Source organism: Lithobates pipiens, unplaced genomic scaffold (genome assembly GCF_037356315.1).
Source record: "Lithobates pipiens isolate NorthernLeopardFrog02 unplaced genomic scaffold, aLitPip1_a1.2 Scaffold_8, whole genome shotgun sequence".
NCBI lineage: Eukaryota > Metazoa > Chordata > Amphibia > Anura > Ranidae > Lithobates > Lithobates pipiens.
Window position 1 is genome coordinate 522,707,083 of NW_027507903.1, and position 25,216 is coordinate 522,732,298.

A 25,216-nucleotide genomic window follows, 5' to 3' on the forward strand; every position below is an offset into this window, starting at 1 on the left:
GATTGGTGGATGTCAGCGTACATGTTTCTGATCCGTTCCTATATGGCAAAAACAGACAGATTGGGGATCCATTCCTCATCCATACCTCAGCTGTCTGGCAGATCGGATTGGATGACAGTCGAAAGGAAATGGACAAGCGGTCCATTTCCATCTGACCACCCCATAAAGAACAGTGGGGCTGTGTTCGTGTCCACTCTGTAAAGCGGAGCAGACATGGACCTGTCATCCGCCTGCTCAGTGGGCATCAGCTGAGAGATCACCCGCTGAGCAGGCAGATGCGCTTTATGGAGCCCGCCCCACGTGAAAGGGGCCTTAGATATCCTGGTAATGCGGTAGGGAGGTGGCACTTCTGGTTATTTGATGACCAGGGAGCACTGCATGGGGATCTCATAGAACAGTACATTCATATTTTAAGTGGATTGTCCTTTTTGGACCATAATTGGGCACTGGGAATGGACTAATGTTTATTTTTATGTAAAATTGCATATGAATTTTAGGTACTTATATAGTGCCATCAATTTATGCTGCGCTTTACATATACATTCACATCAGTCCCTACCCTCAAGGAGCTTACACTCTAAGGTCCCTAAACCCACATTCATACATACTAGGATCCAAGTAACCTACCAGCATGTCTTTGGAGCGTGGGAGGAAACCGGAGTACTCGGAGGAAACTCACACAGGCACAAAATGCAGGCAGGTAGTGTCGTGGTTGGGATTTGAATCAGCAACCCTTTTTACTGCTAGGCGAGTGCCATCCACTACACCACTGTGTCACCCCAATACTGTGTAGTCTATGAATTATTAACTTTAAGGCTCGGTTCACACTGGTGTGATGCGGGATACCCTGTGAATCCAGTGCGGGTTCCCGCATTGCACCTGAGTCGCCAGCGGTTCACACTGCCCTCTGTGAAACGCTGCGGGTGTCAATGCAAAGTTAATCATCCCAGTCGGCAGCCCTAGATCGGTTCACAGATCGCAGTGTGAACTGTGCATTTGGACAGGAATTGGATTGCGCTGATTTTGGTGCAGAGAAAAAAAAAAGTTTCTGCACGATTTTGTCCCGAATGCAATGTGAATTCAGCCATACAATCTGTATGGCTAAATTTGCATCGCACAGACATTGCATGTGATCTGCACAGTGTTGCGGTGCGACTCACATGCGATGTCTGACATCGCACAAGTGTGATATTGCCAAATAATATGTTTTCACGCATATAAATAGGTAATGTGATATTGTTGATTTTTGTTTCTATAAAAATACACATGATCAGAAAATCGTACTTTTTTTATTTAACCACTTGCTGCCTGCCATAGAAAAATCACATCGACAAAGTGGTTGTGATATCCTGACTGGACGTCACATGACGTTGTCAGGATATCAAGCCGGGGGAGCGCATCGCAGCGATCGTTGTTGTGGTGTGTCAGTCTGACACATCGCAACTCCGATCTAGGTAAAGAGTCTCTGACATAGACTCTTTACTACATGATCAGCTGTGTCCAATCACGATGTAAACAGGAAGAGCCGCTGATCGCCTTTTCCTCACTTGCGTCTGACAGAGACCCGATCGGCTGCTATCCTTACGGGGGGTCTGTGCTGATTGTTTATCAGCACAGCCCCCCCTCGGATGCCCGCCCAAGACCACCAGAACCACCAGGGATGGCCATCACACTGGACCACCAGGTATGCCACCCTAGACCACCAGGGAAATGCCAATCAGTGCCCATGCAGCTGCCAATCAGTGCCATGAAAAATGCCTGCCAGTGCCACCAGTGGTGCCTATCAGTGAAATCTATCAGTGCCAGCCATCAGTGCAGCCTTTCAGTGCCCATCAGTGTCACCTATCAGTGCCCACCAGTGCCACCTATGAGTGCCCATTAATGCCGCCTATCAATGCCCATCAGTACTGCATATCAGTGCTGCCTATCAGTGCCCATTGTCAGTTCCCATTAGTGCCACGTCATCAGTGCCATGTCACTGGTGCCACCTCATCGGTGCTGCCTTATCAGTGCCCATCAGTGAAGGAGAAAACTTACTTATTTACATTTATTTTTTTCAAAACTTTCGGTCTTTTTTTATTCATTTGCCAAAAAATAAAAATGGCAGAGGTGATCAAATACCACCAAAAGAAAGCTCTATTTGTAGGAACAAAATGATAAAAATGTATTTTGGGTACAGCATAGCATATCCGCACAATTGTCATTTAGAAAGTGACAGCACTAAATGCTGAAAATTGGCCTGGGCAGAAAGGTGCGAAAGTGCCCGGTATTGAAGTGGTTAAATATTATTTGTAACTCTTTGTATATGGAGGATTGCATGCAGCATTTTCCTATTGCAACTAGTGTAGAAAAACATTGAGGTTTATTTTCTAAACGCAAATCCACTTTGCACTACTTTTGGTGGTGCAGTTGCTGTAGATCCGAGGGGGACATGCAAGGAAAATTTAAAAAAAACTGCATTTTAGCCTGCACATGATTGGATGATAAAATCAGCAGAGCTTCCCCTCATTTCAGATATACCACTTAGATTTACAGCGACTGCAGTTCCAAGTGAATTTGCCTTTAGTAAATACCCCCCATTACATGAAAGCAACCCAATGAATCCCCCACTTGTGGTCGGTAATCCAAGACTGCAGATGCACAGAACAAACCCGACAAACCCTTACCAGGCAGAAGCCCATAAAATGAATAGACACCCAATCCAGCCAGTAATGTGAATTGTCTTTACAGAGAAAAAGATTTGGGTTCCTATGGATGTTTAAGCACTATGTATTCAGCGGAGTTCTCCTTTAAGGTCATGACATAGTTCATGAGTTGTGACACCAGGCTGACATGTGACACACCCGGAAGGTGATGACAGAGCACATCAGGTATCTTCTTCCTACTAATGATGAGATATTTGGGGTGGAGGTCTGTGTTTTGTATCATTTCCCTCTCAGTGATATGAGTGGAAAGGTTACAATGTATCATTTTATGTGCAGTCTCCATCCTCTCTGACCACAGATGGGGTGGTCTTGGCTCCCCTCTATTTTCCTGGGCCACGCAGCATATCAGGGACGGTCTGTAGATCACTTAGCAACTTTCCCACGTCCCCTGAAGTGTGACAAAGGCTGTCCTCCCCTCCTCCTCCCATCTTCTCCTCTCCCATGCACCACTATTTGAAAACTGCTTTCTCAGACAGATGCTGCTGGCAGCTCCCCCCCTCCTCCTCCCTTTCTTAGCATTGTCTGAAAGGGTGTACGCCTAACTGAGGCCCAGCCAGCCAATCACAGCCAGGCTAAGACACCAGCGCCAGCTGTTATTGGTGGGTGGGAAGGGACACTGAGCCATCTATCACAGTGTGAATGTAGACTGCTCCACCATACACAGACTTCCCTTTATTGATGGGGAGAGGGAGAGCTGGGACCCCGGGCACATACATACATACACACAGGTCACGCTTTACCAGAGGGACAAGGTAAGCCAATCCCCCCGCCATGAGCCCAGCACCATTTTATTTGTGTTTTCTTTATCATTTTCCATTGTTACTTCCTTTTTTTTATTTTTATTTGTCTTCATTAAACCCTGACATGTCAATTCTGATATCCAGCAAAACTGTACGTAGAGAACGCCAACGCAACAGCCGCCAGGCCCTGCGGACTTGGAAAAGTTGGATGCTTCGACCTCTTTTGCAATCTGCAAGCTGGCCTGGCGACAAGGGTTAAACTTCACTCCTTGGCTCGCTGGTGGATCGTTCTTTGGCATACATGTCAAATGCCTTATGAGGAGTTACACGGGCGGTATAGCTACTTCAGCTGTACTAATGTACAAAGTTCTCAATATACCTTGTGTTAGGGTTGGCACCTCATCCCTTTAAAACCGAACTCTTATGAATTACACGGGATCTGTGGCTGATTAAGGTGGTAATTAAACTCACTTGGTGCCTTATTGGCATTAAATTAGCCTCAGAACCTGTGTAATTCATATGTTGTAAAGGGATGATGTGGTAACCCTTCCTTGTGTATGCAATACTGACATGTCGGTGTCCGCCATGGTATATGACATTGATATTTCTCAGTAATGTTGAACATACACCTGGCCTTGTATAGGAAGCTATTCATGTACGATTGCATCAGTGCATAAACTTCTCGGGGTCAATGTGGCTTGTGCATGCATCGCTGATATGTCCGTGTCCGCTGTGATATAAGATGGTGATTTTCCTCTGTAACAGGGTATATATGCCCAAGCTTATATTGGCAGGTGTTTATGTACTAATGATTCATTGCATACACTTCTCAGCTTCAATGTGCCTTGCGCCCGCATCTAGGGTTGCCACCTTATCCCTTTAACCCCAACTCATATTAATTACACAGGTTCTGTGGCTGATTCAGGTGGTAATTAAACTCCCTTAGTGCCTTATCTGCACTAAATTAGCCTCAGATCCTGTGTAATTTTAGTTTGGGTTTAAAGGGCTGAGTTGCCAACGCTAGGGCAGCACAGTGGTGTAGTGGTTAGCACTCTTGCCTAGCAGTAAGAAGGGTCACTGGTTCAAATCCCAACCACGACACTACCTGCCTAGAGTTTGCATGTTCTCCCTGTGCCTGCGTGGGTTTCCTCCGGGTACTCCAGTTTCCTCCCACACTCCAAAGACATGCAGGTAGGTTAATTGGCTTCTGTCCAAAATTGGCCCTAGTATGAATGTGGACCTTGGATTGTGGGCTCCTTGAGGGTAGAGACCGATAACTATAGCCTGCATCATTGACATGTCAGAATCTGCCATGGTATGTGATGGCGATATTCCTCTGCAATAATAAATATATGCCTGAGCTTGTAACGGCAGGTGTTGCTGTACTATTGTACTAATGCAGCAATGCATGAACTTCTCAGACAATGGGGTGGATTTACTAAAGGCAAATCCACTCTGCACTGCAAGAACACTTGGAAGTGCAGTCACTGTAGATCAGAGGGAAAGCTCTGAAATGAGGGGAAGCTCTGCTGATTTTATCATCCAATCATGTGCAACCTAAAATGTTTTTTTATTTCCTTTGCATGTCCCCCTCAGATCTACAGCGACTGCACTTCCAAATGCACTTGTAGTGCAAAGTAGATTTGCCTTTAGTAAATAACCCCCCCCCCCCCGTGCCTTGGGCATGGCAATGTCTGCCCTGCATAAGATGGCAATATTACTTCTGTAATAGTAATCCTGGGCTTGTATAGGTAGGTGATCCTGGTGTTCTACATCTATACATAGTGGGGGCCCAGCCAGGTCTACTATGATTTCACTCCAAATTTATGATTTTTAGTTGTAGGGGAGTCATAGTAACAATTAAACAATGAAATGACCCAGCTGGACAGATATTATAATAATATAATATAATAGTACTTTCATTGTGACTATCTTCATGGTAAAGCTGACTTGGAACATATGATTCCGTTTGGTAAGAATGTGGCGTGTTGGGTTTTTTTTTTTTTTTTTTTTTTTTTTAGGGTTATCCCTTAAAGGTCAGGAGGTGTGGCTTCCCTCCATCCAAGTGTTTTTGCCAAGTTACCCTAGTGAAGAAATACGGCTCCCATGCTTTATATAACCTGGAGCTTAAATTAGAACTGAAGGCATTTTTTTTTTTTCATTTTGTATAGAGTAAGGAAGGGTTATAAACGTCCCTTTGGGGAGATTTCCCTCCACTTCCTGTACCATAGCTACAACTGGAAGTTAGAGGGAACGCTAATAGTTTACCTTCCAATGTTCCAAAATGGGAAAGCGAAATCCTTATGTACAAAGTGTGTAGGGAGAGGACCCACCTCCTGCTAGCCACAGAGTTACAGAGGCAAAAATTGCTTATCTGGGGGACTGAACAAAAAAAACAAAAATGAATAGATGTCCCCATCCACACAAACAAGGTGGATGAAGGACCCACCCCACAAGGACATTGTATTCTGACAGTGGGACTTTCTGGTGTCAGAATACACTGATCAGCAGCTGCAGCCAATGATTGACAAGAGGTGTCCAATATTTCCATTAAAACGGAAGTCTAACAAACCTGTCTAACAGGGACGGACACACGTGGTCCCGGCTGCACCAGCTGAGTTTTGATCCATCTATGGCTAAAGTGGGATACACATTATACAATTTGTGTTCAATTTCCTTTAGATATACCTTTAACTATGTAATTCAAGGGCCTACCTGCATAAAATTTGAAGATGTTTAATATTGACCTCCTATTATGTGATTTTGGTAAATCCGAAAAAAAAGTTTGTACAAGAAAGTTGTACAAACATTGTATCGTTTGTAGCCTGCTTAACAGTAGTTAATGTGGTTGTAAAGGCATAATTTGTTTTTCTTTAAAACAATAAACATATTGCATATTATATTATACTTCCCTGCTGCTGATATTGCATAGAGCGGCCCCTTAACTCCTTTCTAGGGTCCCCTGCCAGTGCTGTCTGCTCCTCCTTTTCTCCAAGTGCCCCCTTGGCAAGGTTTACTATGTGGGCACTCATACAGGTGTGCTCTCAAGCCGAGCTGGGTGCGTCCATAGACATACACCCCCCCCCCCCCCACAGGATATTGATTTACAGCAGCAAGAGCCAGCTGGGACAACTTGGAGGCATGCTGGTAGTCACCAGAGGTAGTCGCCTCTTTGGAAGATTTCCCTTCTATTCCCATTCTGGTTGCCATTCAAGATTTTCCTTTTGCTTTCACTTTCAATGATAACGGTAAACATAATAGATAGCGAGAACGAATCCCTTAGGCCTAGGGTTGCCACCTGTACAGGATTCACCCGGACAGTCAGGCAGACTGAAACCCGGACACATTATTCAGACCAGCCTGTGGCTCCCCAAGTAACCCAGATAGTCACACACAAATCTGTTGCCGCCTGCTGTCTGGGGGCAGGTCTGGCATCACTGGGGAGGCAGGGCGATGATGTAAGCAAGAGCAATTGGCCATACCCACTGTTCGCTGTAGCACGCTATGTGCACCGCATTACTACTCTCCTTGCGGCACCCATAGGTGTCCCAGGCCGCTAAAGTGTTCGGGTTTGGCTTGAAGAAAAGGTGACAACCCTGCTTGGGTTTCAAACAGAGCAAATCCATCCAAGCTGAATCTGCCTGCTCAGCAGGGGATCCCTCCGCTAAGCAGGTGGATGACAGGTCCGTGTCCGTTCCACTATATAGAGCAGACACGGACACAGCCCGCTCACCTCTATGGGGCTGTCGAATGGAAACAGACTGTATGTCCATTTCCATCTGATTGTCATCCGATCGACTGGATAGATGGGGGACGTATTGCCATACGTCTATTTTTAGGGAATTTTATCGGATCAGATGCCCAGCAGGTGTCATCGGACACATCCGCGGACATCCGCTGCCCCATAGACTTCAGTGGGTGGTCCGATCAGGTCCTTCTGAAAAATGGACAGGTGGACTCAATTGGTCCGCTGGTGTGAAAGGTGCCGGTGACACCAACAGCAATAAAAACCTGACAGGTGTTCTAATCCCTCCCCACTCTATCCAAAAGGAAAAAAAAGTTTTGCCTTCAGTTTTATATAAAGGAAAAACATATCTGTTGTTCACAATCAATCCCGCGGTAGTTTTCATGTTCCCACCAGCACAAGAAAGATGGCACATGCGATTCGATCTGATGTTGTAAATACCCTGAACATTCTTTGCTGCATTTGGTAACCCGGGACTTTATGCATGTTTTATATCCCAGGGAAGTCTTTCTGCTTCCAACTTTGCAAAAATACAAAACTAAAGTAAAAAATAAAAGCCATTTACTATCGGTAAAAGAGAATTTATTTATTTTTTACGCTAAAGCACCTGCAAATTCTGTTGCACTTTACATGTGTATACACCATGTCTCAATGAAGCTGCTAACAATCTAACCGCCAGAGTTACTTCTGGGAGGAAGTTGCCAAACAGTCTGTGATGCTATGCTAGCGACAAACGGGTTGACAGATGAAAACTAATTGTGGAATGACCTTATCAGTGTACTGCAGCTCATTCATTGACCAATCAGCCAGCTGGGGGCGTGTTCACATATTGCTATAACTGCAGTGTAAAGCTGTCCATACATGGATTGAAAAATGTGTGCGGTTCAGCAAGGACTGGCCAACTTTCCATCCATGTGTGGCCACTGCAGTTGAACAGAAGTCAGTCTACTGATTGGAGTTCTGACTAACCGCCCTGTCAATAAAAGCTGCTCAATCAACGCTCCCCACTGTCGGAATACAATCGTGCAACAGGGAGGATTCCCCCATCCACCTCCAATGTGTGTATGGGAAAGAATTGGTTCCGTTTTTGTTCAACCCGCTGTTGAATAAAAAAACTGACCCATGTATGGCCAGCTGAAGTCTAACAGCTGGTAAGGATTCTTGGATGACGAGACTGGCTACAGAGAGCTTCAATTCCTAATGCCGGCCATACACTGTTCGAATTTTGAAAGAATTTTCTTTCGAAAATCGTATCTAAGAATTTTCGTATGAATTTCGCACCATTAGTGGGCTGCAGCAACAGCCGATTTTCACGTGGAAATAATATTTGAGGAATCGGACATGTTGGAAATTTTTTGAAAAACAAACGATTTTCTAATCAATGATGGGAGAATCGTGCGAGAAATGTAATAAGAAAAGAAAATTTACGGAGAGAAAAGAAGAGTCCCGGCCAAGAAAATTATTTTCTGTAGGAACATGCAGTGAAATTGAAGGCTTGGTCGGCCGAATTTCGAAAATCAATGGTGGCATCATCGGATCACAAAAAAAAACAAATTTTCTGATTTTGAAAAGAAAATTAGTTTGAAATTCGACCATGTATGTGCCTGCATTAGACAAGTAAAACAAAGCCCAATTTATATACAGTCCTGCTCAAAAGTATGCATACCCTGGTAGAAATTGTGACATTTTGGCATTAATGTTGAAAATCTGATTGATCATGCCAAAAAACTGTCTTTTATTTAAAGCGGAGGGGGGGGGGGGGGGTCCACCAAAAAAAAAAAAAAAAAAAAAAAAAATGAAAAGCCAGCAGCTACATATACTGCAGCTGTTGACTTTTAATAAATGGATACTTACCTGTTCTGGAGTACAGCCATGATCGGCTTCGGCTGCCGACAAACCCTCGGCTGCTGCCACGCCATCCTCGGTGTGGGAATCGGGAAGTGAAACGTTGCGACTTCAGTTCCCTACTGCGCATGTGCGAGTCGCACTGCGCATCCTAACTGGCCCCGCTATCTCCTGGGACCTGTGTGTTTCCCAGGAGACAGTGGGGGGTGGGGGGGGTGTGACTCCCGCGGGAGTCTATTCCTGGAAGTGAGTGCAATTACCTGTATTATACAGGTATCTGCACCCCTCTCCCCCCTGAAAGGTGCCAAATGTGAGGGGGGGGGGGTTTCTGAAAAGCGGAGGTTCGTTCCATTTTTGTGTGAACCCCTGCTTTAAGGATAGCAATCACATGAAGCCATTTATGATCACATAGTTTTTTTTTGGATCCTTTTTAAATCATAATAACAGAAATCACCCAAAAGTTTACACACCCTGGAATGTTTGGCCTTGCTACAGACACAGAAGGTGGCACACACAGGTTAAAATGGAAATTAAAGGTCCATTTCCCACATTTGTATCTTTTTTTTTTTATTGAAATTTGTGTCTGTGTATAAAATAGTCAATGAGTTTGTTAGCTCTCACTTGGATGCACTAAGTAGGCTAGACACTGAACCTTGGGGAGGTAGAAAAGAACAGTCAAAAGACCTGCGTAACAAGGTAATAAAACTTTAGAAAGACGGAAAAGGATATCAAAAGCCTTGAATATGCCAGTCAGTACTGTTTAATCACTTATGAAGAAGTGGAAAATTAGGGGCTCTTTTTGATACCAAGCCAAGGTCAAGGAGACCAAGAAAGATTGCAGCCACAACTGGTGGAAGAATTGCTCAGGATACGAAGAAAAACCCACAGGTAACCAACCGCAGGAGGAAAAATGCTCTCCAAAAAGACAATGTGGTTGTTTTTAAGAAGCCCAATTCAACGATACTTAACAAAAAAGAGCTGCATGGTTGAACTGCCAGAAGGAAGCCTTTACTGCGCCAATGCCACAAAAAAAGCCAATGAAGCATGTTGGGGTGTTGTTGGACATATTGTAACCAGGCTTTTTTGTGGAACTTGTACAGTAAATGCTTCTTTCTGGCAACTTGATCATGCAGCTCTTTTTTTTGTTCAAGTATCATCGTATTGTGCTCCTTTAAAAACAACCACACCATCTTATTCCAGAGCAGCCTGTTTTTCTCCTGAAGTTACCTGTGGGTTTTTCTTTGTATCCCCAACAGTTTCTGTGGCAGTTGTGGCTGAAATCTTTCTTGATCTACCTGAACTTTGCATGGTATCAAGAGATCCCCCAAATTTTCCACTTAAGTATTTAAGGCTTTGGATGTCTTTTTATATCCTTTTCCATCTCTGTAAAGTTTCAATACCTTGTTATGCAGGTCTTTTGACTGTTCTTTTCTACCTTATCATGGCTCAGCGTCTAGCCTGCTTGGTGCATTCATGTGAGAGCTAACAAACTCATTGACTATTTATACACAGACACTAATTGTGATTTAAAAAGCTACACATGTGGGAAATTGCCATTTTAACCTATGTGTGCCACCTTCCGTGTCTGTACCATGGTCAAACATTCCAGGGTATGTAAAAAGGTTTATCAGGGCTATTTGGGGGATTTCTGTTATCATTATGATTTAAAAATAATCCAAAAAAAAAACTGTGTTCCTAAAAGGCTTCATGTGATTGCTATCCTTAAATAAAAGACAATTTGTTGGCATGATCAGTCATATTTTCAATATTAATGCCAAACTTTTGAGCACAACTGTATCTCAACTGCACTCAAGTATTCATGGGGTAATTTTTGGCTACATTTATGTAACCTTGCCACAGTCTGGCTTTGAATTTGCACCTTTTGCAATAAAGATAGTTGGAGAGTGCGCATTCACACTCTTACAGAATTTCCCCCAATCCTATCCTCAAGATTACATGCTTCGCAATTCCAAGAGCAACCCTGCATACGTACCCTGCCTAGTTCTCTCTGGTTGCCTGTGTACATTGGCTTGAAGTCCCTTCCCTGAAGGCACGCACAAAAGGGTGGCTCTAAAAGACCCTGCAGTCAATGGAGTCCCCTGAACATAGGAAATCTTGGGCAGCAATCTTTGGACCAGCTCAGTGAAGATCGACTTGCTTTTAAGTAAGAATTATCACTTTTTTTTTTTTTTACATTCTTCAGTTTCTGGTGGAGCAAAGTACACATAGTACTTTGTTCTATCTTTATTGGTGCCTCTAGCTTCGATGTCTCCCCTCTTGGTTCACAGCTGTTCAACACCGCAGCAAGCAAGGAGACAGCTAAAATGATGGCGGAGCACAAATCCCCCTACACACGTTGTACCTGTTTATCTTCATTTGTCTTTCCTCTACATCAGTGGTCATCAACCCTGTCCTCAGGGCCCACTAACAGGCCAGGTTTTATGTATTACTGTGGAGAGATGCAGACTAGAATACTGCAATCACTGAGCAGCAAATGATGTCACCTGTGATTTATTTCAGTTATCTTGCAAATCTGTCCGGTTAGTGGGACCTGAGGACAGGGTTGATGACCACTGCTCTACATCCATTCAAAGTGCAGAATTTACACAGGATTTCTCAACTTGATTGGAGGGAAGGGACACACAGCAACAGAGCTGAGGCTGTCAATCAGTTGGAGGTCTCTGCCCTGTCACCTTTCTTCTCTTGGTGTCAGGAAATCTCGTCAGAAGTGATTCATACTGCTAGCAGAGGAATGGTGCTGCAGACAGACATGACGCTTAGTGCTCTGGATTGAGACACATATGCACTATAGAGGGATGTGCTTTGTTCATGTTTCATGTCTAAGGTTTATAACCACTGGAAGTCATTATTGGCACACAGCACCTTACGTCACAGAGCTTTGTGACAGAAGATTAGAGACGTGGAAAGGAGGGAACTTTGAGCAGCCTTTCTCAACCTTTTTTTTTTTTTTTTTTTTTACCATATTAAAAATCCTATCTGCAACTCAAGTACATTAGTGTGATCAGTATTCAGTAAATTATAGAAGTGATTAATAAAAAGACACGTGGCATACATTAATTGTTTGATGCCCAAGGTAGATCATTTTTCAGCACTTACTGCTCTACAGGATACAATATTTTTTTAAGTAATGATCACAAAATTGATATGAAATCTATCTAAAATATAATGTCAGAAGTTACTCAGACCATCTCTCTTAAATTGATGGTTATTAAGGAAATGCCTCCTTGCATTGGTTTTCAATGAAGGGCCCAGTTACATTAGTGGTATATGGAGAAATGTAACCCTTTACATTCTGGCCATTGAGAGATGTGTCTTCTCGCATCTATACTTCAAGAGAGGAGAATGTTCCTTACATTGAAGAGAAGTTGAGATAATGTACTATTTCACAGGGGGTCAGTGGGAAGAATGCCATCCTTGGGCAGCTAAAAGAGGTCACTGGTGTCATAGCGGCTTGCTCTTTCTAGTGACATTGGCCCTGAAACTAGGCAGGTACCATCAAATGAGAGGCCAACCAACCACTGTTCCAGGAACCCCTAGTAACCTCTGGAGTGTGGAGCAACCCTGATTAAGTATGGCTGCCTTAGTCTTCTTACATACTGTAGGTCCTCCTATTTCCTGGGTCCTCTTGTTGTACAGGATGTAGAAGAAATATGTCCTCCTGAAACCAAAAATAGAAAGGGAAGTGAAAACAACAAGGCATTAGGCAGATAACATCAGAAAACAGATCAGTAGATGTTTGTAGTAACAGTATTCATTGTGGTTATCAACTTCTCGTTTTCTTCCCTTGCGGGAAGGCACACCAAACTATTTCATAGTATTGTTTTTTTTTTTTTTGTGATTTGCTTTTATTGTTTCGTATCTTTTTTTTTTTCTCTTTTAAACCATGTTGTAACGCAGATAATTCTGTATTGCTGTGTATTTGGTATTTAAAAAATAAAATATTAGACTGGTAAAATAAGGTTTCACTCGTTCCCTTTCATCTTTCTTCTGCCGCTGCATGTAAAGTCATGCGTTTATTTCAGTCTGTTTTAACCCTTCTGACTCCCTGGTGTAAATAATATCCTTATTACTGTATATGAGAATCACAGAAGTGACAGGACAAGTTTTGACGAGGACATTCCATTATCACAAATGTTACTATACTAACAATCTTACTATTCCTTCAAAACAAGAGATTGCGTACAGAAAACCACTTGCTATAGGCCCCTTTCACACAGGCGACATCCATTCAGTGACATTTTTTTTGCTAAGAAAAAAATGATGAAAATGGATTCAGATGATCAGTTTGCACATCTGTCTTCAGTTCAGTTCCATTTTTGCATCAGTTTTTTTAGTTGTTGCCAAACCCGGAAAGAGGCGACAATTTGTATTAAAAAAAAAATAAAAAAATAAAAAAGCCTAAAACTGCCTCTTGCACACCGCAGCTTGAAAAAATTCAGCACACTTTTTTTTTCTTTACTGAGCTAAAATACAGCCCATTAATTGTAATGGGCCTATGCACACAGGCGTGTAAACATGCACCATGTATTCTTCAGTAAAAAATATTTCGGTCAGTAATTATATTCCACATTTGCGCGCAAATTCACACAGATTTGTCCTTTATCATTTTCAATGCGAGCACAAGCTTCCTCGCATGCGCGTAAAATGTGCGTGGGGATTGTGTGAAAACTGCACAAAGGCATATGCGCAAAAATGCTCAAATGCATACAAAAAAAGTCTGAAAAAGTAGATGCTCAAACAGGAGAATCGTGTACAAGAGGCTTATGGCCCATAAGTGGAACGGATATAAATGGACAGCATCCGTTTACATACATTCCATTTCAACAGATCTGGTGAGTGGCTGTTTAAAAAAAAAAAAAAAAAAGAAAAGGTTGTAAATAGATGATGATCCGATTTTCGTCCATAAAAATTAATTGCTGTCCATTTTTCATACGGGCAGATGGAACGCTGGGCCGCGGAAAAGAAGCCTAAAGTCAAAACTTTTTTTTTTTTTTTATTTACTGTCAGGATTTTGTTTTGCTGTTTGTCCCATTTGAGAAGATTTTCCTTCACTTTCCCTCCCTGTTCCTACAGTATTAAAGCGGTTGTATAGTCATTTAATAATATATAATAAGGCTTACCTGTAGGTAAAAATAATATCTCCTAAACCTGTACGGTTTAGAAGATATTCCCCTTGCGATGAGCCGCTGACTAAGACGCCGGACCTTGTCGGAAAGAAGTCACCAGAAGACACGCTGAGGCAAATGTCAGCTCCCTCGGCATGGACCGGGTAAGATACCGACGCCTCATTCTAAAGTAAGTATTTCATAATGAGCTAGTATGCAGTGCATACTAGCTCATTATGCCTTTTGCCTTACAGGTGTAGGAAAAAAGTCAGCGGGTTTACTACCGCTTTAAAGAGAAATTCCAGGTATGAATATTTTATACATGGTTACATTAGTCCACCTTGGACCAATGTAACTATGTATATACCATACCTGGCTAATGCCACTAGAAGCTGGCTGCTCAGCATGGGCACCATTCGGGGAATACGTTTTTCTGAATGAGTGCAAAGTGTTCTCTGATTAGACAAGGTGCAACGGTGAGGTCACTCTCTCCACTTTATCCAGTCAGAGATTCTCAGAATGGTGCCCATGTCAAGTAATTGACCTCCTGCCTTCACAATGGAGGAGGGGAGCAGTTTGCCAAGAAACATAATTACATAATAGGTAAGGCTGAAAATAGACAATAGTTCATCCAGTTCAACCTGTGTAGGTGTACGTGTATCAGTGTCTATATCCCTGTATGCTGTGTTTTTAAAGATGTACATCTAAAGAGTCTTTTAAAATTATCCATACTCCCCGCAGCCACCACCAATTGTAGAAGAGAGTGTCAGAAACCATGAAATCAGGCCGAGACAGAAGTACAGTTAAATCACACTTTTTTTAATAATAAAAGCAAAAAGAACAAACGTAGTCAAAACATAGGCAAAGTTCAGTAACCGGAACGGATAGCCAGCCAAGCCAGAAGTCAGGGATCAATGTAGTGGAACAGCAAGCAGGATCTGGAGCCAGAAGGCATGTCAACAAAGCAAGTCTTGAACAGGATCGCAGGAAATAGTTTCTGTGATGTTGACCAAGGAGAACGCAGAGATTGGCTTAAATAGGCAGGACTGATGAGCAGGATACCCTTAACAGCTGAGTAACTGGAGAAATAGGAGCTGGCAATTAGCCGACAGCTGAGTGGCCAGCTCAGAGAAGGAAGGGCTGAGCCCAGCTCTGACAAAGTTCAACATCCTTATTGTCCTGACAGTGAAGAACCCCCTACGTAGTTTAAGGTTAAACCGCTTCTCCAGTCTCAATGTGTGGCCCCATGTCCTCGTACACTCCCTGGGACTGAATCATTTTTTTCCTATGCTGGGATCACCATTAAGGTATTTGTAGATCGCTATCATGTCCCCCATCAATCATCGCTTCTCCAGCGATAATAAATTTAAGCAAGTGGAGATCACTGGTGTAGCGGTGTATACTTCAGTGTTTTTCAGCTTCCAAAGGCATCGGCCAGGTCTTGTATATACATAATTACATTGCTCTAAGCTGGACCAATGTAACCATTTATACAATTTCCCTACCTGTGCAGCGCTACCCCTGTAGGAGCCGCTGGTGATTGGGTCTATTTCCCCCACAGCCAGGGACATGGTATTTTCCACACTTTTCCTCAGGCTGAATAAACAGTCAAGAGGTTTTGTTTTTGGTGTTTTTATTTAGGGAACGATGAACTTGGATAGGGATGGGAGCATGGGATACCTCAAACTGTAGAACTTTGTACAGAATTGAAGACTCCTGAGTTTCTGGCTCCTGCTCTGTAGCAGGTTGCAAACTCTGTATTGCATAGCTGTGGGATGCAATGTCCTGTGTTTCCACTAGCGGTGAGAGTGGTGGTGAAAGTAGTTGTAGTAAAAGTAGAAATGGTAATGGCACAGTGCCTTGCTGTGTTGCACTGCACCTGGCTGCACTAAGTTCAGTCACTGAAAGTGGTTTGCCAATGGGTAAATTGCATAACTCCTGGCTGCATTTGGTCCTGACTTGTGAGGTATTGCACTCCATTGTTACTTCTCTTTGAAAGATGGCTAGATTAAGTACTCGCTCAGTCTCAGGGGCGGACTGACTACTCATTGGGCCCCCGGGCACTAGGGGATTATGTGGTCCCAGGAAATAGGAGAAGATTATGGGGCCCCCAGGCAATAGGAGATTATGGGGCCCACAGGCAATAGATTATGGGGCCACACAGTATACACAGACACACAGAATACATATACACACACTGAAACGGTACTGGAGAGGCGGGGCAGCTATAATCCTGGGATTTTTTACATACTGTCCCTGGTTTTATTGAGGCTGGCAACCCTGATGGGGCCCCTCAGTGGCATGGGGCCCTCAGGCAGTGCCGAATGGTCAGTCTGCCCCTGCTCAGTCCCACATATGGAACTTTCTGATCCCAGATCTCCTGTCTCTTTCCTCTACACTGGCTCAGGCTGACTCCTGCTCAGATAAGCCTAGCTGAGACCTTAAAGCTGAACTGGATTTCTGAGGTTCTGCTCTGTCTTCTCTCTGCCTCAGGGGCAGGGTCCCCAGTACAGGGGGTCCCCTCCAGATGGCTTGACCCTGGCCTCTGCTCTCAGACTTCCAGGCATCAGAGTGTTTACAGACTTTCCCTCCACCTTCTGGGAATGCCCCCCTAGGGGTTGGCTTAAGACCTATAAATATTTAGGTTGATTCCCCCCCCCCCACTATACTTCTAAAAACAAAACACTCTAGAAGACAGGGGGAAGCAGCGGATAAGCAACCTGACACACTTAACCCCCATGTTCCTCTGCCTACAGAGGAGCCAACTAAATTAACCTTACAGCTAGCAAACTAGGATGATGCTACATCTGGAATACTTCTTTAAGCCTAGGTTCACACTGACAGTGGGAATGAAATCCTGCAAGTTCAGCTGGACTCGGACAATTTCACTCCCGCATGTCAGTCCCGACTTTGGGGACAATTTCAGAGACATCTGTGCAGACTGCTGCACCGATTTCTATGGAAATTGCACTCCAAAATAGTACAGAAACTCCTTTTAGGAATCGGTGCAGCATCGCAAATGTGGAGTCTCACAGATTTGGATGGTGCCATTCCCGCCGATTTGACATGCTAAATCGCTCCAATATGAACCAGGGCTAAGTTAAATGAGATGCCACCAAAGGAAGGGAAAACTTGTGTTAGTCGTCACTAGCCAAGGTGCTCCCATAGGAAGATTTTGCTCCTATTTCTGCTCTAGTGACAACTCCAAAATTGGATTTTTCTGAACTTTCGTTCCTGGTGAACATGAATGATCACTAGAAGAAAAAAGAGAAGATGAATCTTCTCAACAGGAACTTTTGCAGAAGTAAATACCAGACAGGGGTTATGATCCTTTCCTAGTCTATCCAAAACTAAAATAAAGTCGGTTTTAGAGATACTTAGTATTTTGTATACAGTATTAGCAGAATGCAGTAGATTACAAAACCCCAATTAAAGAACTCAGTTTTAAATAAAAAAGGGATAATGGTAACAGTTGAAAGTTCTGGGCCTGTCACCTTCATCTATCTTCATTGCTCAGTGAGTCACTGACCTGGAACAAACAAGGGCATATTGGATATCGGATATGTGCTTGTTCAGTTATTGACTCTGAGTAGTGAAGTAAGGATAAGGATGACAGCCCCAGAGCATGTCCAAAGTGACAGCTCCTGTATTTCTATCCTAAAGCTAGCCGATGCTGGCACAACTAAAATCATCCAGACATCACTTCTTTCCTTTGCACCAGGACAACAACATGCAGTTTATGCATATTACAACCCTGACAGGTCATTTTTTGCTGCTTGTGAACAATTGAGGAAATTTCCCTTCACTTCCTGTCCCAAAAAAACACCAACCGGAACTTATAGGAAATCTCCTCTATTACAGTTGTCCCCAGAACAGGTATCCTCATTGGAAGATTATTTTTGTTCTAGGGACAGCTCTAAAATTTTGGATTTATCTCTCTCCATTTCTGTTTTAGTGACACTAGTGGTCACCAGGACAAACAGTGGTAATTCTCCAATGGGGACACAAATGATAATAAAAAACTTGACATTGGGTGCATCCTTCCCCACATCTTTCTATAATATTAAAAAAATGCCTGGAGATGCACTTAAAGTGGTTGTTAAGCCACAATCTCATCTTTATATCATCCCCTCTGTCAGATAGAACGCTGCATCCTAGTGCCTGTGCTTTATTAAAAAACAAAAGGGGGGGAAAAAAAAGCATCACATGTGTAGCGCCGACTCCTGAAGAGCACGCGCTATGTTTTTTTTTCTCTATTTAGAATTCCTAAAGCCACAGTTGGGTTTTAGGGTTAATTATACTAAATTATGGTTTCAGTACCAGTCTAGTTGGATTGCACTGGGTTCTGCTTGGCCATAGGTGTCGCTGTCACCACTGGCAAGTGTGAGAACGTAGTCAAGCGTGCCATTCTTTCTCGGAGCCCGCCCAGTGGGAGTATCATCTTGCTGTGCATTCTGGGAGAGGGTACTTAAGGTACTGAGATCAAGTGCTTCTGGGTTCCGGTCCAGAAGAGCTTTCTGTCTGTTTGGTCCTGACCAGCCCCCATGGCCCTCATGGCCTGGGGTGCGGATCCATCCAATTTCAAGTCTCGGGCTGGTTAGCCTGAGGCAAAGTAACTGTTAGGAGGATTCAAAGGTGGTCCGGTGCCGTCTCATCTATGGAGAGGCCCAGCAACTGGAGAAGCAACCAGGGGAGGACTCTTCTGGAGAAAGCCACACATAAGGCTGGCTTCTCAGAAGGAGCCTGGAGGCTGAGTTGAAGGACACAAAGTGAATCTACACTCATACGGTATCACTGGACCGGCTGCAAGATACTGGTACTGTATGATAGCGCTCTAAATTTGTCTACGTTCCTCAGTTGCATCCAAGTCTGTGGCAGAGACTTTCGTTCAAGTGTTCTACATCCAAGTCTGCGGCAGAGACGTTACTTTACTTAAACACTCTATCGGCTGCTAGGCCTAGTGAGAGGAGGTCTATTCGGTAGCTGTGAGAATCCAGTTGTAGAACGGTAATTCTCTGGATTTCTATAGTGAGAGACTTCCTATCTATTGCAGTTCCAAAAGTACCTGAACTTCCTACCTAACTCTCTACCCTTCTTTGAGAGACTGTTTTGTCTACTTGTTTTTTCAAATGAATATCCCAAAAAGTGGATCCAGTGTCAGTTTCTGCAATTCTTTGGGCCATCTACCTCAGGAAACCCCTCGACGCACACGAGGTCAAGAAGGTAACGGTAAACCCAATAAAACCAGCCACTCCTTTGGGGGTCAGTGCTACACATGACTCCCGGCAGCACTTTCCACAGCACTTGCTGTCAGAACGCCAGACGGCGGTCAGATCACTCTCTCAGCTCTCTACTTTAAAGTCACTAGATTCATGCGTTTTGTTACCCATATTATATCGTAGATTATACCTCCATTACTGCTCCAGGGCTGACTACTACCTTGCCCCAGTGTTTCTCCTGGCCTACCCAGCTGTTTTGGGACACTAAGGGCTTTGTCACCCATTTGCAGTAAATTATATCTTTGAGCTTTTCTTTCTATCATCTACTTCTTTGGGAACCTGGGAGAGTAGAAGATCTCCCGCAATGCCTGACCTGTCTTGCTGCTTTTAACTTTAACAGCATAGAATATCTATGTAATTTTTTCTTTTTGATTTAAATGTGCTTTTTCTATATATACATCCCTGAGGAAGGAGACGTTCTGCACTCCGAAACGACAAATTCTATAGTGTATTGCTACATTGTTCACCGTTGCTACCATGTTGTTTAAGTGGTTTTTCTATGTAATGTTTTTATGATGGTCTAATTAATACATTTTTGTTTTTTATTTACTTTTCATTCTTCGTACGTGCCTTTAAAGTCCACCACTAGGGATTCTCTTTGGTTAGCTTAATATACCCTGTGAAGTGAACAGCCACAGATGATACACAGGGATGAAACAAATCTCCCTTCATAAGTTTTACATCCATATCTGCTGATCTTCATCTTTAGATACTGTTTAGAACGTCCCCTTCCTGTTAGGATTTTTTTCTTTTCCTGATTATCATTGCAGAGAAGTCTGGGCACACAGCCAAGACAGCTGATTGGAGGAAAGGCACCCCCCCCCCCCTCTACACATAGGTAGAGACTCTCAGTTCTCTCCATTGTATTGTTCAGGGCTCTGCTAATCTATTTATAGCAACCTTCTCCAACTCAAAACTCCAGCTGGTTTTATCATATGTGACGGAAAACTCGTCAGGCTGATAACAGAGGCACGCAGCAAGAGAAGGCTATGAGACACAGGGCTTTGGAGAGAGATGAGAAAAAACACTGCAGATATATGTGCCCAGCTCAAATTTAATCTGGTTTCCATTCACTTTAAGCGTGGTTGACTCCTTTTGATTAACTGGTCAACAAATTGGGGTAAGAGTCAGTGTAAACTTTTTCCTCTTGGTGATGGATCCTTCTCAGCACTTTCCTTGTGTGGACTTACACCCATGGGACTGTTTACATGGAGACGTTTTATCATTTAATTATTGGAACTTTTTTCTTGCTTTTAGTGGTGCACTTGTGATTTATGTCTTTTTAATTTTAAGGATTATGGCTTCCAGCTAGTGAAAATCCAAAATTCAGTATCTCAGATAATTAGAATATTACATAAGACCAATAAGAAAAGCTTTTAATAAAATGTTGCCTTAATGAAAAGTATATCCATGTACAGCAGGAGTCGCCAACCTGCGGGCCAATTGTCTGGCCCTCAGTGGCACCGGGAGGGGGCTGTAGCTTAGAGTGGGTCCCCAAAAAGCCCCGGGTCTGGTATTGGTTATTTACAATTATTAGCCCCAAGTCCCAAGGCCTGGTGTTGGCTGGGAACTTGGGGATATACAGGGCAGAACTACCCAGCGCGGCCGAGTGACATATGAAGTTCCGCCTCCTGGACCATCTCCTATGATGGACGTCACACTAGTGCAATGTGGAGATGTGTGATGTCCATCATAGGAGCCGGTCCAGGAGGCGGGACTTAGTGTGACACTGCGGCCCCGCCGGGTAAGCAGAAGATCCCCGCTCTGTGTAAATCAGAGGCTCTCCTCTCCCCAGGCACTGGCAGGGCTGTGCTGATAGGCACTGGCGAGGCTACTGCGCTGATGGGCACTGGCAAAGCTGCACTGATCAGGCTGCACTGGTGACGCTGCATTGATGGGCACTGATCAGCCAGTTCAAGTGAGACCTCAGCCCTGGGCTGTGTAATATGGGGGGGGGGGCTGTGTGACATAAAGGGGTCCAGAGGTGCAGGGGGCTGTGTAATGTCCGGGGGGTGCGAGATATGCGGGGGCTATGTAATGTTATCTTTTATTAGCAGGTGAAAGCAGCCCTCCATGCATTCATATACATTGAATCCAGCCCTTAAGTGGAAAAAGGTTGCTGATTCCTGATGTACAGTATAGTATGCCTTCAATACTTGGTTTGGGCTCCTTTTTGTATGAATTACTGCATCAATGCGGCGTGGAATGGAGGCGATCAGCCTGTGGCACTGCTGAGGTGGTATGGAAGCCCAAGTTGCTTTGATAGCAGCCTTCAGCCCGTCTGCATTCTTGGGTCTGGTATATTGTCTTCCTCTTGACAATAACCCACAGACTCTGAGGTTTAGGTCAGGCAAGTTTGCTGGTCAATCAAGCACAGTGATACTATGATCATTAAACAAGGTATTGGTACTTTTGGCAGTGTGGGCAGGTGCCAAGTCCTGCTGCAAAATTAAATCAGCATCTCCATAAACTGGTCAGCCAAGGGAAGCATGAAGTGCTCTAGAATTTCCTGGTAGAGGGCAGCGCTGACTTTGGACTTGATAAAACACAGTGGAACAATACCAGCAGATGACATGGCTCCCCAAATAATCACGGACTGTGAAGCCTAGACCTTCTCTGAACATGTAACCTGTAGAAATATTTAAACGTCACCTTTTTAAGAGTAAAAGTTTGTCGCCATTCCACGAGTAGGCACAATTTTGAAGCGTGACATGTTGGGTATCAATTTAATTGGTGTAACATTTATCTTTCACAATATAAAAGAAAAAAATGGGCTAACTTTACTGTTGACTTTTTTTTTTTTTTTTGGCAAAAAAAGTGTACTTGTAACACCACTGTGCAAATACAGTGTGACATAAAGTATTGCAACTCCTGCCATTTTATTCTCTAGGGTGTTAGAAAAAAAAGATATAATGTTTGGGAGTTCTAATTTTTTTTATTTAGGTATTTTTCCCTTTTTACTCACCTCTGATGCTGTCATGTTGTGTGTGTGTGTGTGTGTGTGTGTGTGTGTGTGTGTGTGTGTGTGTGTGTGTGTGTGTGTGTGTTTTTTTTTTTTTTGGCGACGGTATACCTAGTAAACAAGCCAAAAAGTGATGGCATGTTTAAGGCTGGATTCAGACTTATGCATTTTTAATGCTTTTTGCATTTTGCAGATTTGCACTACAGAACATGTTCCATAGGAAACCATGTTAAATGGACTGTAGTGAAAATCTGCAAAATGCAAAAAGCACTAAAACTGCATAGGTGTGAATCCAGTCTTACAGTGGATGGCAGGTGTCAGAACTGAAATTTTCCAAACAGTGGTCTAAAGTGGTACCACATCAGGGGAATGGCTGCTGGAAACCAAGAGACTCTCAGCAGGTTCAACAATGTTTTTATGCATTTACAGCCTATTTAGTGAGAGGCTTGTAAGTACCAAAGCCCTTATTTGTAGTTTGCACAGTTTGTACAGCGTTTCAGGGAGCATAGAATTTTGATGGAATGGTGGTCTATTAAGTAACCGGTGAGGACTGTGAAACTCTGATGCTAATCTTGCCCTAACTGCACTATATAAATTTTGTGAAATCTATTGCATGAAAAAAATTGGATTTACGTTTAGCAGCACGTTGTACACAAATGCTAATACAAGTTACTTATTCCTCCCTGTCACCGGCCTTTCTCAATTGCACCCCCATCAGCTTGCAGGAGAGGAAGCTCTGTGACTTTAGGAAGGAAGTGACTCTCCTGTCACACGCCTCGATGACAGGCCAGATCTATAGCAGCATGTCTAAAAACAGGAAGACAAATACAATTTCATAAAGAATACAAAGTAAGCGTACTGTAACTACTGTCCTACTGCACCTCTACAACTGGCGCTTCAGCGCATGGCTCGCCTGTCCTTGTGAAACTTTAGCTGGCTTTGCCAATCTTTTGAAGATCTACCAAAAACCAATATTTATACGCAATCACATGCTGTCATCTTGCATCTCTTGGGTGGCTCCAAGGATAGGATAGCCCTACCAGAATTCTCACTTCTGCCCAAAGAATTTAGGATATACACAATTAAAATACAGTGAAATAAAATAAATGGTTCTAGAGTGGCATCTTGGCAAAAGCCTTGTTAGATGAGAAGCAAACATAAACTGCCACATGGCTTTCAGGTGCTGGAATGAACACAAACCCCAAAAAAGATATATCGTTTTTTAAAGGAAATGATAATTTCAACATTTTAGTAATTCAAATGTTTTAAAAGAGCAATGAATATTAATCAGGCCCATTCTGACATTTCTCTGACATGCTCCATGTAAAAATCTATTTAATTTTTTTTGGAACCCCCCAAACATATAATTTTTTTTTTTTTTTTAGCAGACCCCATAGAGAATAAATTGGTGGTTGTTACGATTTGTTATGTCACATGGTATTTGCGCACTGATTTTTCAAACGCTATTTTTTTTTTTGGAAAAAATACACGTTAATGCAAAGAAAAAAACACACAATAGATAACCCAATTTTTTCTGGAATATAAAATATGATGTTACACGGAGTAAATAGATACCTAACATGTCATACTTTATAATTGCGCATGCTTGTGGAATGGTGCCAACTATATGTTTTTAAAAATCTATAGGCGGCACTTTAAAATGTTTTACAGGTTATCAGTTTAGAGTTATAGAGAAGGTCCAGTGCTAGAATTATTGCTCTCACTATAATGTTTGTAGCTATACCTCTCATGTGTGGTGCAAACACAGTTTACATATATGGGCATAACCTACATATGCATTCGCTTCTGCGTGCGAGCATGAGGGGACAGGGGCACTTTAAATCAATAAAAGAAAATGTTATTTTATTTATTTTTACATTCATCCCTTTTTTATTTATTTATTTTTTTCATTTTTTTACATTTTGTGATTGTTTCTTCTATTCCTATCACAAGAAATGTAAACAAATAAACAAATAAAGTAATACTTTATTATTTGTTTAAATAAACCCTGACAATATTTTGACTACGTTTACCAGTTGCACCATTTTATTAAAAGGTGTTGTTTTTTTTGTTTTTTATTGCATTTTCTGTGCCAGTCTGTTTCATGGTTCCTGGCGTTTTGTCCCGATATGCGCTAATAAAGCACACCCACCCAACATACAGGTTAAAGAATTTCAATAGTCAAACTTTGACCAGTCATAACATATCATCCCCTACTCTTGCTACCTTTAGGCGATCCCTGAAAACTCATCTCCTCATGAAACCCTATTGCGTCTCCAACTAATCTTTTACCACTTCCATCAGCGTATTCCCCACAGTTACAACCTTCTGTACCACCTGCTCCACCCTATTAGATCGGAAGCTCTTCTGAGCAGGGCCATCTTAATCCTCTTATAATTTATTGTATTATAACTGTATTGTGTCCCAGATAATATTGTAAAACATTGCATAAACTGGTGGTGCTATATAAATCCTGTATAATAATTATAATAATATAGGACTCTCGACATGTTTCGATTTCAGGGGGAAATTGGTGGTCAGTCTGAAATGTGAATACACATCTTAAAAAAGTTTTCATGTATAATATGAAAACCATACACATAACTTGAAAAACTAACAAAGCAGGAAAAAATGATCAGCCAAGAATTTTTAAAATTTGTCCATAGGTTGTTAACCCCCCCCCCCCCCCCAGTGTAAAATATAGGGAGGTACAAAGGCCCCCTCAATAGAAATAACACTAAGGAATACAAATAATATAAGTATAAATTAATTATATAGAAAGTCCAGGAACAACAAAAAATGATGTCTGTCCCC

The 25,216-nt window shown here is 42.8% G+C and overlaps 1 protein-coding gene across 1 annotated transcript in view; it reads left to right on the top strand.

Annotated features, from left to right (window-relative positions):
* Positions 1-3,301: 3,301 nt before the first annotated feature.
* Positions 3,302-25,216, top strand: part of RASSF2 (Ras association domain family member 2) — an 84,480-nt gene continuing 62,565 nt past the window's right edge. Inside the window, exon 1 of the mRNA XM_077469485.1 lies at positions 3,302-3,457. The gene's annotated coding sequence lies outside the window, so the exon portion shown is untranslated. The remainder of the gene's footprint in view (positions 3,458-25,216) is intronic.